Consider the following 2,049-nt stretch of genomic DNA (forward strand, 5'->3'; position numbering starts at 1 on the left):
AAAAAAGCCGGAAGTGGCGCTGTGGCTCAAGTGGTAGAGCGCTATCCTTGAGCTGAAGAGCTGAGGGACAGCGCCCAGGCCCAGAGTTCAGGCCCATGACCGGAACCAAAAAAAAAAAAAAGAAACTCAGGGATGGTGCCCAGGCCCTGAGTTCAAGCCCCAAGACTGGCAAAAAAAAAAAAGGGGGGGGTCATATATATTTTCATACTCAACTTTTTTAAAATAAATGTTTATAATAGTCAAAGATGCTTTTTCAAATACTCAATATAGAAATAGAAAATTAGAGCCAAGCACTGGTGGCTCATGCCTGTAATCCAAGCTACTCAGGAGACAGATCTGATTCTGTGCCCCCCCCAGCTTCCCTCAGATATGCACATATATATACACCATATATGAGATCAAGAACATGGAGTCATTTAGAAATTATATGACAAATTAAGTAGATGTCCTTTGTTTCTTGAGTCCTGTTTACTTTGTCATATTTCCTTGCATTTTGCATTTAACATCCAGGTATCAGAGAGACCATGTGCCATTTGTCTCTCTGATCTTGGCTTACCTCACTCAAAATGACTTGCTCTAGTTCCATCCATTTCCCTGTGAATGCCATGAGATCTAAAGATCATAGTTTGAAGGGCAGCCCAGTAGAAAAGTCCATGAGACTCTTATCTTCAATGAACTACTCAGAAAAAGATGGATGTGGCACTGTGGCTCAAATGGTAGCGCCATTTGAGCAAAAAAAAAGAGCTAAGGGACAGTGCGCAGGCCTTGAGTTCAAGCCCTAAGACTGGCAAAAAACAAAAAAACAAACAAAAAAACTATTAGCGCTTTTTCTAACTATATAACTCATGAGTTTCCTTGGTTGACACTGACTTCAATGGGTTTTCTATACTAAAATGGAAGCATATTAGTACATGTTAAATATAACAAGGACTTTTTTTTCTGTTGTTCATGGGGCTTGAACTTGCCCCTGTGGTCTTAGTTTGCTCAAAGCTAGCACTCTACCACTTCAAGCCACAGTACCACATCCAGTTTTCTGTTGGTTAATTGGAGATAGAGTCCCACTGACTTTCCTGCCTAGGCTAGCTTTGAACCAAGATCCTAAGATCTTAGCCTCCTGAGTAGCTAGGATTACAGGCATGAGCCACTGGTGCCCAGCTAAATATTTTCTTAGTGATTTGTTTGTTTGTTTGTTTCATGGGTTGTAGAGCTTGAACTCAGAGTCTGGGTGCTACCTGAGCTCTTTCACTCAAGGCTAGCGCTCTACCACTTTGAGTCACAGATCTACTTCCCAATGACTTAGTTTTACCATCTTTCAACTCTAGACAAGACAGTATGAGTGTTTTTCTTCTAGAATATTAACTTTAATAACTTTGACCTATGATGATATTTGCAGGTAAAGGTTGTGTTTTTTGATCCACTATGTTTTGGACCCTTGGGAATATTGGTTTATATTTCATGACTTGTCTTAGGGATGGGACCCAGAATTAAACATAGAATTGATATGTAGTTCATGTACATATATTTTATACAACCCAGTACTCAAGTTTGAATTTGGCCTTGGGTTTGGTAAACAGGTCGATGCTCCACTGCTGGCTCATACCTCCAGCCTGCTTTAACATTTATTTTGTGATTTAGTAAATATCTCCAATCAGGTGAAAACTATTTAGATTGATGCAAGTAGATACATAAGGAATTTCTGCAACAACACACTGGATGGTGTAAACACATACTTTTCCTGTGTGCATTAGGATGTCAGCAAGGAAGTAAACATAGGAACTCTTGTGCATAGGAGGTGGAAACATAAAAAGGTACATCCACAATAGAAAATAGCATCACATTTTCCTTAAAACACTGTCTAGATTACCATATGATCCAGAAGTTCCACTTCACATGTATACCCTATAGAGCAAAAAGCAGTGATTCTAACAGGTATCTGTGTACAACAGTATCCATAGCAGCATTGTTCATCATACTTAAGAAGTAAAAACCCAGGACTGGGAGTGTGGGCCTTGTGGTAGAGTGCTTGGCCTAGCATGCATGAAGCCCTGG

This window comes from Dipodomys ordii, unplaced genomic scaffold, assembly GCF_000151885.1.
Source record: "Dipodomys ordii isolate 6190 unplaced genomic scaffold, Dord_2.0 Scaffold744, whole genome shotgun sequence".
Classification (NCBI taxonomy): Eukaryota; Metazoa; Chordata; class Mammalia; order Rodentia; family Heteromyidae; genus Dipodomys; species Dipodomys ordii.